The sequence below is a fragment of the Fukomys damarensis genome, unplaced genomic scaffold (assembly GCF_012274545.1).
Source record: "Fukomys damarensis isolate Sample0158 unplaced genomic scaffold, DMR_v1.0_HiC HiC_scaffold_23, whole genome shotgun sequence".
Classification (NCBI taxonomy): Eukaryota; Metazoa; Chordata; class Mammalia; order Rodentia; family Bathyergidae; genus Fukomys; species Fukomys damarensis.
The window spans coordinates 61,824,017-61,834,837 of NW_022900935.1; the positions used below are offsets into that span (position 1 = coordinate 61,824,017).

Consider the following 10,821-nt stretch of genomic DNA (forward strand, 5'->3'; position numbering starts at 1 on the left):
CCCCCAAAACATTGTTTAGCACAGCGAGTGGCAGCACTGGTGACTTTTAACCCCAAAAGGTGGTGCAGAGGGACCCCTGGGTTTCCATAAATGCAGGAATAGACGAGGGCACTGGTGTTAGGGGTTTTGGGTGCACACTTGTGAACTCCAGAGTTTCAGGTGGCAGAAGGCAGAGTAGAGGGAGCCCAGTCGGGGGGCAGTCCTGACTTTGTGCAGGACAGTGCGGGCACCGTTGGAAGGCAACCGGAGAGGAGCCTGGGGTGAGGCTGTCGCTGCTCCCAGCTCCCAGCTGCAGGCTCTTCTGAGCTAAATGGCTCCCTAGGCTAGAGCTGCATGGCTGGGCAGATCCTTGGGGGTCTGTTTGGCTCCCCATGGAGAGAGCCAGAGAGGAAGTCCCACGGCAGCCCCTGGAGAGATGACAGAAATGTGCCCTCTCCCCACCCAGTGCACTGAGCCTCCTGGAGCCTGGCCCTCGGGCCATGGTCCTTCCTGTCCCGGGGACAACTGCCCATCAGAGCACAAGGCTGTGGAGATCAGGCCCTGAAGAAGGTTCCTATTCTGTAGCAAACACTGGTTGTGAAAAAAGTGGGCGATACACACAGGGAAGGCTTTAGGGTAGGCAGACCTTGGGACCTGGGAGCCTGTCAGCATTACTGGGTACAAGGAGGTAGGAGGAGGGAGCGAAGAAAAAGTAACGGAAAAGACTGACAAAATCTCACCTACCTTGGTTCCTGGGGAAGGAGGTGCTGGAGCAGACACCGTGAGACACACAAACTTAACACCACACAGAGACACTCATCTTGTTGCAATTAGCAATTCTCTCTCTCTCTTTTTTTTTTCTTTTCCAGTACTAGGGGATTGAATAATGCAGAGCCTTTGCCCTGAGCTACATTCGCAGCTTTCTTTATTATTTTTTAAAAATTTGAGACAGGGTCTTACTAAGTTGTTAAGTTGCCTGGGTTGGATCTGAACTTGAAATCCTCCTGCCTCCAGCTCTCAGAGTGCTGGAATTACAGGCATGCACCTCCATGCCTTGCTCATTTAGCAATTCCTTGGCAACACCAATGAGCTCTTTGGTGCTAACCACTAGACAGTGCATGACCACGAAGCAAAGAATCGAATGAAGGCACCCAGGCTGGAGAACGGGGTGCACCTCACCTTTCAGGGCGCAGACTCTGTGTGACCGTGAGTTTATCATTCTACCAGGGATCCATAAAGTGGGGACAGCTGAGAGTCTAAGCGGGTGTCCCCAGTTCCCACTACACACCCCGGGAGCCTTGCATCCTTGCTGCTACCTGCAGCGAGAGGAACTTTCAATCCCACTCAACGCTGAGGACCCATGTGGCTTTCGAGCGTGGCCTGCCCTCCACATGCAGCTGGTGGAGAGGGGGCACCGCACACCTGGAAATGCATTTTCCTCTAGTTTGGCCTTGAGGTCTTTCTCTGGACAGTGTCGAAAAGGCAAGTGACCACTTCCAAGGATGGACCAGAGGGTAGAGAGGTGGGCTGGTGGTGGTCGGGGGAACACAGTGTCACTGGATTCCAAAAGACAGGAGAGACCAGTGGGAATCGGGAGGATTTATTTCAGGTTTTAGGGTCAACGCAGGCACAACAGACTCCTGTCCAAAGGAAGAGTGTTGGACAAAGAAAAGTTCCTGCTTTTATACATTTGATCGAAGATGGGTAGTCTTTCTGTTGACACAGCAAATGAGTTTACCAGAACAGGTTGAGGGCAGTCAGTTTTGTAACTTAGCCTTGAAAGAAGACAGTGTCTTATGAATCATATGAGAACAGGGTGTCATAAACTTTGCTTACAGGACATAGTTGTCAATTTTATCTCCTTGTACCAGAACAAGGAGTTACAGCTACAAGGGAGAGGGTGTGACCCAAGGGCTGGGGCTGCCCAAGGCTGGGAAGAAGTTGTTTCTCTGTAAGTCCTGCTTCAGCATGAGGCAACTCACCAAAGCTGAGAGAGGAAGGGACCCTCCAGGGCCCCCAGGAAGTCCAGAGATAGCAGGAGCTCCACCAGTGGAAGAGGGAAGGGAGAGGAGAGAGGGACTTGTGGAGCAGAACCTTCTCTGGGTTCAGAACATTCCCCAGGGGGGGATTCCCATAGGGACTCTGATTGGTGGGTTTAGGGCACCAATCAGGCATGAGCTAGGTGGACTAACACCATTGCTATCGGAGGTGGGCGTGGCAGAGCTGGCTGGAAGAAGAAGGCAGGATCTGCCAATGACAAGGTCCCAGGACAGTGCCAAATAATTCCCAGGGCCCCGTATGTAGAACTTCTTGAAGGCTCCCTTCAGATGTGGACAACGTAAAGAGACAAGACGACACGAGGATCCACTACTGTGATTCTTCATGGTAGACCACCCTGTGTCTCCTGCACTTTTATTTTTGCTTTTATCCTTTCTTTCATTTTTCCCTTACCCCTTCAACCCTCACCTTTGAAATATACTTTTCTTTGTTCCAGACAAAAGGACCTGGGATAGTTCTGTTTGGCAAGCCGTTTTTAAAGGGACTACCCGACAGCACTGTGACTGGTTGGTCTGTGTGTCCTGCAAGGTATGGGGTCTGTGGGGCACGTCAAGCAGGGGTGTCCCACATGGACGTGGCCATCAAGAGGCACAGACTGACCACCTTGAGGAGCTAGGAGGAGGTGGGGACTAGAAATCGGTCACATGGGTGACTGAGCTCCACTCCTGGCACAGAGTCCAATGTACAGGCAAAGCTCATGCCAAGGCAACACAGCTCTAAGAATTCACTACACCTGGCAACTTGGCACCATGTCTGAGCTCCTACCCACTGTGCCACCTGACTCAGAAGCACCCAATGACCCTCTTGGAAGTCAGAGCTGGCCCGGGTGGGGGGAACATCGCTGCTTCCTCAGAGCTCCCGCACTCCAGGATCCTCTGAGACCATTTCCCAACCCGGGAAGCCCCAGTTCAGGCCACCCAGAGAGACAGTAGGAGGAGGTCCCCAAAGCAGAGACAGGAGGGGGCTGGACTCACCCCACCCCCGGCACAGGTTGCACATTTGCTGACTTCTGTCCTGGAAAGATTTTTCAAGACCTGTCAGTAAGAATCATAAAGGGGTTCATGCGGCAAAATTTAAAAGTATACACTCAGAAGCGGTAGGAATCGAATAGAGGGCGGGCCCTCAGGAGAGCAGCAGTGTGGTCTGGAGTTGAGGGTTTTCCATGGTCTGGGGTGTTCTCGGATGGGTCATCGAGGGTGTGCCCTCCTGGTGGGGTAGGCCAGAATGCAAACCATTTCCCTGGGCTGGAAGCTGGGATACTCAAGAGCAACTTCACAGGGGAAAGGCAGGGCTCCGGAGCCTAACTTGTAGGCTCTTGAAGACCCATGGGAATTCTTCCGAGTTTCTTGGAAGGGAAGAGGACCTGAGTAACTTTTGTATCTGTGGGGAAACTGAAACTCTCACCTAACAATAGTATGCAGAAAACTAGAAGTGGTTAACAAGGAGCTAATCTATCAACGTAATGAAGCCACATTCCAGCCCAAAGTGCATGTGAATACCTTTTGACCTTAGGAATCGTAAAATATTATGGTGTCTAAACATTTTCTTGTGATGTCTTTCTGCAGATGTTTCTTGTGTATCTACACAAGATAATGTGCTGATAATGTGTGTATAAAGAGCCAGGTTTGCCTCAATTAGAGCAGACGGTCTTTTGTCTCCACTCTGCCTAGAGTGTCTTTCCTTTTCAATCCCCACTCTCTCCTTCAGGTACTGTTCGACTAGTGGGGGCTGGTCCCCCACATGTATCCAAAAGCTGCAGCTTTTCTTAGAAGTACCATTTTAAAATTATGATTCTTTCTCCTTTGTACCTATCTTTATATTTCTATCCTACCTCAGCATGGCCGGTGCCCACACAGCCCAGTGCCAACTCAGATTCCTCATGCCCAGAGAGGAAGCTGGACTTTCCCGAGCGCCTCCTGCTGGCCTTTCCATCACAACCCGAGGCCAAAGCACTGGGACAAAAACACCTGTGTGCTCTCAACTGAAGAGGGGAGCACAGAGATTCTAAGGACAGGGACATGAGTCCCGGTCCTGTCTGAGGGAGCCTCTGTCCCCCGGTGGAAAGGAAAATGGGCAGCTGCAGGTAAGCCCAGTGGAGATGGCCACTGGGATGCTGGTGCACCCATGTGGCTGGGGCACATATGCTTTCTTTGGGCTTGAGACAAAAACAGGCAAAACCAGGCACTGGGCAATCACTGTCCCATCCCTAGGCCACTGGCCTCTGGGGCAGAGACGGGGGTCAGTTCCACTGCCATCTGTTCAGTCTCATCCTGTGTGTGTGGCTTTTTGTTTGTTTCTTTGTTGGCTGAAAAAAAAGTCCTGTTAAAGTAAAAATGTGTCAGTAGGACACGGTGGTGCATGCTTATTACTCCAGCACTTTGGGAGGCTGAGGCAGGAGGATCGAGTGTTCGAATTCCACTCGGACAACTTATCGAGATCCAGTCTCAATGTTAAAAATGGGGGTGGTGTGGAGATGATGCCCAGGGTAGAGCAACTCTTAGATCCATCCCCAGAACCAAAAAGAAAAAGTAAAGTGTGAGCTAAGAAGGCCACCCATGCCCAGCCTGCCGTAGGTGGGATCCTCAGTAGTCCTTATCCCTAATGACTGAATTTAAAACTGTGATACCCTCACCCAAGGAGAAGAAAACCCAACTCACCAACCTTAACCTCCTTCCCCACTTCAATTTGCACAGCGTGTCATTTTCTTTTTTCTTTCTTTTTTTGGGGGGTGCTTAAGACAGGGTCTCACTATGTAGTTGAGACTGACCTGGAACTCACTAAGTAGCCCAGGCTGGTCTCAAACTCACAGCAATCCTCCTGCCTCAGCCTCCAAGTGCTGGGATTACAGGCATGCGCCACCATGCCTGGCCAGTGTGTCGCTTTCTACTGTATCGTTTGATTTATTTATTATGCATATTTTCAGTCTCCCCTGTTCAGGCTGTGTGTAGGTGTCCGCCAAAGCCTCCTGCAGTCATAGGTGGGGCTCTTTCAGAGGTGGCTGGATCTAGAGTGTGTGACTAACTCATGGTACAATGCTAAGATTAAGATTGGGTGATTACTAGTTCAGTACACTGATTGGTTTGACACCACTTTAATCCTAGTAGCCTAGACAGAATATAAAAGGGGCAGAAAAAAACTGCTAAGGTCCTTTGCTTGCTTTGCTGCCTTCTGCCCACCATGAACTGCTTCTCCTCTGTGAGGCCTCTCTGCCATGCCTCCTTCCTTGGAGCACTTTTGAGGGTGCAACAACACGATTTCAGGGGGGGGTCTTCATTTATTTTTTTGGTACTGGGGATCGAACTCAGGACCTTGCGCTTGCAAAGCAGGCAGCAGAACCACTGAGCTTCAGGGAGGTCTTTAATCAAGTGATAAATGAAAAAACCTGGTTTGGAGGATTTGTCACCAGGTGAGCCACCACGTAGAGGAGTCTTCTGATCACGGTACCCATGGTTGGCTGGGCAGCAGCTTCTGCATGACAGGGCTGCGAGCCAATGTTCCTAGCCTCATTTCATGGATGTTGCTGGATTTCTGGCTGCTGGACAGAGGAGGGGGCTGTGTGCTGCCCAAGGGCAGAAGGGAAGAGAAGCCTGTGCGGGGACTCCTCTGTGTTTTTTCCCTGCTGGTGCTCTCGGGCCTCCCCTCACAGGAGCATGCTGTGCCAGTAGGAATGCGGTACCCTGAGGCCCTCAAGTCCTTCCAGGGGTTCACCGGCCACACGGCTGCTCTGGGGAACACCAACCATCCACCACAGGAAGAAACCACACAGGTAACTGGAGGTCCACAAGACCCAGAGGACACACATGTGGTCAGGGCCTGGGCCAGGACAGAGGCTGAGTCAGGAGAGTCTCTGACCTGTCGCTGCTCTAGGCCTGCAATGGAGGGACCTGAAGAAGTACCCTGTGTGGATGGCTCCTTGGAGCTTTCCAGCCCATCGCCCTCTGGGCACCGAGGGAGAGAAGGAAAGTGCCCAGCTGACGCAGGCGGCTCAGGGCTATAGCAATCCTAGGGTGACTTCATGATGGAGCTCGGGGGCCTCCCCAGGAAGGACCCCAGGATACCAGGGAGATGATGGGGGCAGCTGTCTGCCAAGGGCCTGGAGTTGACAGGGTGGACAGACAGCCACAGAACTGGGCCCCCAGGGTCCCTGAGGGTTCAGAGTAGAGAGGGCGGGCGCCATGATGGGTAGGCAGAGGTACTCCCATGGCACAAAGACCCAGCATCCACTGGGATGGGCAGAGAACAGGGCGGCCTCAAACACAACCGGAAGAGACACAGCGCTGCGTCCACCGGCCCGCTGGAGAATCGGGGGTGCCACCTTGTGGACCCAGATTTTGCTGGTTAACGGAGGGTGCCCTGCAAGTATATGGGTTAAAGTCCATGGATTCTGCCAATGGCACCACGGGCGTTTATCAGAGTCCATATATGGGGAAAGAGCGCACCAGGCTATAATCTACGTGGGCTGCTACCACCACTCTCGGTCTGGGGGACTTAGAAAGAACAGAAATTTACTTCTTTCAACTCTGGAGGCTGGAGTGCAAGCCGGAGATGCGGGCCACCTGCCTCTGCCCAGGGCACTGCTGCCTCCGCAGCCGCGAGTGGTGGACAGGTATGAAGGACGACACTGTGCTGTCACTCAGCAGGGTCCTTCCCTTCCAGGAACATCCGCTTCTGCGCAGGGACAGAGCCCTGGAGGCCCACCTTCTTGAAGTCCCACTCCCAATGCCGCCACCCTGGGCTTTCAGCCTCAACAGTGAGAGTTACACGAATTTAAGCCAGACCAGACCAGGCTGCCGGGGACTGCGGGATGGAGGATCTGAGCTGACATGACATCAAGGGCTGGAAAGGCTGTCGCTTCTCTGTGCCACCCCAAGGACCTCAGTGGGGCAGGAGCGGGCTGAGCCGAGAGAGTCTGGACCGCATTCGATGCCACTCTGCCGCCCTGCGCCTTTGGGTCCATGTCCGCTCTGATGAGCCAGTGAGGGACAAGCCACACAGCCCTGTGCAGCCGGGCGGCATGGGCAGTCAAGCCATCTGCATCTCAAGGGTGCTGCAAAGAACAGAGCACCGGCAAAATCATCCCCACGGAGCGGAGCCAGGATGGCCCGCCAGCGGGAGCAGGCCTGGAAACCGACCCACACAGCTGCTGCCACACAGCCGTCAGGCCTGCCTCCAAGTTCTGCTTTGGGTTATTTATATTTTCTCCTGCCTCCTATTGTAAAGCCCGCCCGGGGGAAATGCTGGAGCACAGGGCGCTGCTGTCTTCCAGTCCTAAAGAGCAGCTCCAGGCACCGGCTATTGCAGCTGCCAAGGAAATGATCTCAACACAGCACATTCCCTTCCCAGGAGGCACAGATCTCAGTGTCCACCATGAAGGTCCCCGCAGGGTCCCGGGCTCCTGCTGAGACAGCACCGCTGCCGCCAGGCGTTGGCTGGGTGAGGGCTGAGGAGGGGATGGCGACAGCTCCCTTTGACCTGGACCAAAGGCCGCAGAGACCAACCTGCTGCTCACCGTGGCTTTGCAAGGCCAGGAGGAGACTCACACTGAGGGCGGCCTGGACCACCTGCTCCTTGCCAGTGCCTGTCTGACTGCTGGCACCCGGGCTGTGTGCCTTCGACTGTCACCGTGGGCCCCTGCTGTTCCCCGCCCCGTCCCTTCTCCACAGTCTGTCACCTGTAGGGGACTTGCAAGAGGTGCCGTGTTCCCCGCTGGGACACCACCATGAGACCCGCCCTTGTTCCTCACCATGCCGACGCCGGGCCACCCGCACACAGTCTCAGCTGCACTGGGGGACCAGGAATTGGGGGTTTGAGAGCTCCTCTGGTGAGTCCCACGTCCAGCCAGGCTGGGAACTCCTCCTGCCCTAAGATGTCTGCCCGCCCAGCTGGCCGGAGCCCACTCCCCTCATCCTGCCCTTCACTTCTGCCTCCATTGGCACAGAACAGCTGAGGACAAGGTGGCCCTAAGCAGGTCCTGAGACCACAGGCCAAACCCACAGAAGGAGGCCAACTGTCCCATGCCCCTGTCTGCCTGCACGGAGGACAGACGAGGGCACGGAGAGAAGGCACAGATGGACGCACAGGGCACCACGCTCCAGCGGGCCAGGGCGTCTGGGCCGAGCCAGTCATCCTGAGGTCCGGGAGTTTCTGAGAGAAAATAAGGTTTTGCCTGTCCCCTCAGCTTCCATTTCACATAGCGGGAGCCAAGCCTGGGCAAGCAGACCAGAAGGAATTTCTCAGTGTGGACCAGGAAAGGAAAGGACAGAAGCCAGAAAAGCAAAGCGAACTCTCTCCCACTATGCTCTGAGCACTCAGGTCTCACGGCCATAGTGCTGCCTCTGTTTAATGCAGGGAAATAGCTGCAGCCACTCTGCCCACCTCAGCTTCCCTCTGCACCCCATTTCCATTTCTGTCCCCACTGCCATCTTCCTGTCCTTTCTGCCCTGAACAGGCAGGAGCTCTGCACCTGCCTGGCTCCCAGAACAGCCCGGTAACAGCAACCCAGAGAAAAGCAAATAAGACTTTGCAAAACCAGAGCTGTTGTCATTTATCTTTTCACGAGTCCCCCAGCTTCACATCAACCACCAGATCGTCCTCCTGAAGCTCCAAGAGGGCTCGGGCTCAGGAAGCTGCGTCAGACCTCGGGGAAGTCTGCGGGGGAGTGGAGCCCTGTGGGTTGGGCAGGCTCAGTGGGGCCTGGCTGAGCCAGCGGCCAGGACAGAGCCCCCGCCACCGAATGGGTGGGCAGCAATTCCTTTGCCTCTGAGGACCCCGAAACATGGTGAGGCTGGTGGAGTTGGGGCCCAGAGACCCTCACACGCACCACAGCCAAATGACACCGCAGAAGTGGCAGCCAATCAGATGCAAAACCTCCGCCCCCCCAACCTGCATCCATCACAGAAGGGACGCCCCTGGGTGGCACCCCACCACCTGGGCCTCAGCAGCCTGCAGGTGTGGCACCGGGGACGGGAAGGGGCAGACACTGGATTCTCCTTCTGCAGGGGGCCCCCTGGACTTGGAGGGGGCGCAGATGGGCCGAGGCCAGGGGTCCAACGCCTGAACAGGCTCCGATGTTCACCTGAGAGCGATGGAAGCCTGAAACAGATGACGCTAGAGGGAAACGCGTGCCAGAACTGTTTACCAATCAAGTTAAATTTAGTGTACGTGTTGCCAAGTAGGAAAGAGATGCTGTCAGAGGAATGTCTGAGCGACTATAAAAATAGCATGTGAACATTTGCAGAGCTGATGGATGAGGCTCCAGGCACAACCCTGCCTTGGGCGGGGAGGTGAGCAGCACAGGAGCGAAGCTTGGGCTCTAGCGAGATGAAAGTGACACTGCCCAGAACAGAGGAGGGAGCGGGGTTAAGGAAGAGGCAGAAATGCAAATGGACCCTCAGACCCCGAGGAAAACACAACCCAGAGCTGAAGATAAAACACAGAAGTGGCCATTTGGAAAGATCAACAAGACAAGCGGAAGTCTGCAAGATAAGTCAAGAGAAAAGAGAAACTGTAAATCTATGTTAGGAATGAGACTTTAGATGTAATCACAGGTAGGAGACCAAAGCTTTGAGATCTGTAAATTCCATTTTATGCCAATAGTTGGGAGACCCAGAACAGGGCTTTCTGAGTGGGACTCCCTGCTCCCCAGCCCCCTAGGGTTTCTGAAGTGTAGATTTACTCTTGCCCCTGGACCCCCAGGAATTATTGTACACCCTCAACTTGGGAACTGTGACACTGCAGGAAACAGACTTTGTAATCAAACAGACTACAGACCTGGGCAAGGAATGTGAACAAACTACCCCGGGCGGGAGAGAAGAGCAAAAAAAGGACCCTCTGTTCCTCTTCTGAGTTTCCTCATGTCCCTGCACCCCACACGCATCTGTTGAAGTCCTAACATCCACTTAGACGTGACTGTATTTGGAAACAGGATAGTTGCCTGCGTACTTCCTTTTAGATAAGGTCAGCCTGGAGTCAGCTGGGCCCTGATCCAACGTGAACGGTGCCTTTGCAGAAAGCGAACAGGGAGAACACGTAAATGTGAGGGCAAAGATCTGGTGACTTGCCAGCCAGCGACAGACAGCAAGTCCCACAGACAGGCGAGGGGCCTGGGAAGGAGGTGGCCCTGCCCAGACCTTGCTTTCCCACTTCTGCCCCCCAGAACTGTGACACAACGAGACCTCATTGTTTAAGCCAAAGAAATAAAAAGAGAAGACAGATAGTAACTCCCCTCCCCAGAGCATGCCATGTACCCCAAAACCACAGCTGTTAGGCTGTCGGGGAATCCCTGAGCCCAGGACAGGCAGAAAGCGGATGGTCTGAGCAGCCAGGCCTGACCAAGAGGTGACAGGAAGAGAGAGGCCCAAGTCTCAGAGGAAACTGGAGGATCAGGATCCCAACCCAACCATCGGCAGTGGACAGGAGTGGCTTGTTTCACAGATGATGCCATGAGCCTAACATGGTGGCTCACGCCTGTGACCCCAGCACAGTGGGGGGTTGAGGCAGGAGGATCACAAGCTTGAGTCCAGCCTGGGCAATGCTGCTGTGACTTTAGCGAGAGCCTGTCTCGAATAGAAAATTAAAAGGGTTGGGAGTGTAGCTCTGTGTGAAGCCCTGGGTTCCATGCCCCAGCACAAAACAAAACAAAACAACAGAACAAAAAAAAGAGAGTAGGAACACGGAGGTAAACTTTGTAGGGAAGCGGGTAATGGGAAGGAAGGGGGTAGGAGGAATGGTAAAGATCGAGACATGGTGTCTGCGTGTAATCGCTGAGGTGATTAGTTATGTATC

General features: G+C 54.1%; 1 long non-coding RNA gene across 3 annotated transcripts; it reads left to right on the top strand.

Annotated features, from left to right (window-relative positions):
- Positions 1 to 972: 972 nt before the first annotated feature.
- Positions 973 to 9,059, top strand: LOC104858359. 3 transcript variants are annotated; one of them, XR_004518529.1, is made up of 4 exons: positions 973 to 2,565; positions 3,874 to 4,120; positions 5,684 to 5,803; positions 6,694 to 9,059. It is a non-coding gene; the product is annotated as an uncharacterized LOC104858359 (long non-coding RNA). The 3 variants fall into 3 exon arrangements; XR_779122.3 differs by lacking the exon at positions 973 to 2,565 and having other exon boundaries at positions 3,567 to 4,120; XR_779121.2 differs by lacking the exons at positions 973 to 2,565; positions 3,874 to 4,120 and having other exon boundaries at positions 4,883 to 5,803.
- The last annotated feature ends 1,762 nt before the right edge of the window (positions 9,060 to 10,821 follow it).